The sequence below is a fragment of the Larimichthys crocea genome, chromosome X, assembly GCF_000972845.2.
Source record: "Larimichthys crocea isolate SSNF chromosome X, L_crocea_2.0, whole genome shotgun sequence".
In the NCBI taxonomy this organism is placed as follows: Eukaryota; Metazoa; Chordata; class Actinopteri; family Sciaenidae; genus Larimichthys; species Larimichthys crocea.
The window spans coordinates 22,294,875-22,295,140 of record NC_040020.1 but is presented as its reverse complement, the minus strand read 5'-3'; positions in this window follow the sequence as shown (position 1 = coordinate 22,295,140).

The following is a 266-nucleotide window of genomic DNA, read 5'->3' as shown; positions in this document are numbered from 1 at the left end:
GCTCCGTTTACGCACCGGGGAGGGAGCCGCAATGCGTCAGCAAGCCACGCCCTCTCCTGGGAAACGGCTGCGAGGTGACGTCATGACAAGGGTGTTATGCACATTTTTGTTATAAGTCAGAAAAACACTGAGTTTGACAGGATTTAAAGGAACCATGACAACTGTGTCCTCCCACCTCAAAACAAATGATTCATTTATGCATAATAATAATAATAATAATAATAATAATAATAATAATAATAATAATAATAATAATAATAATACAG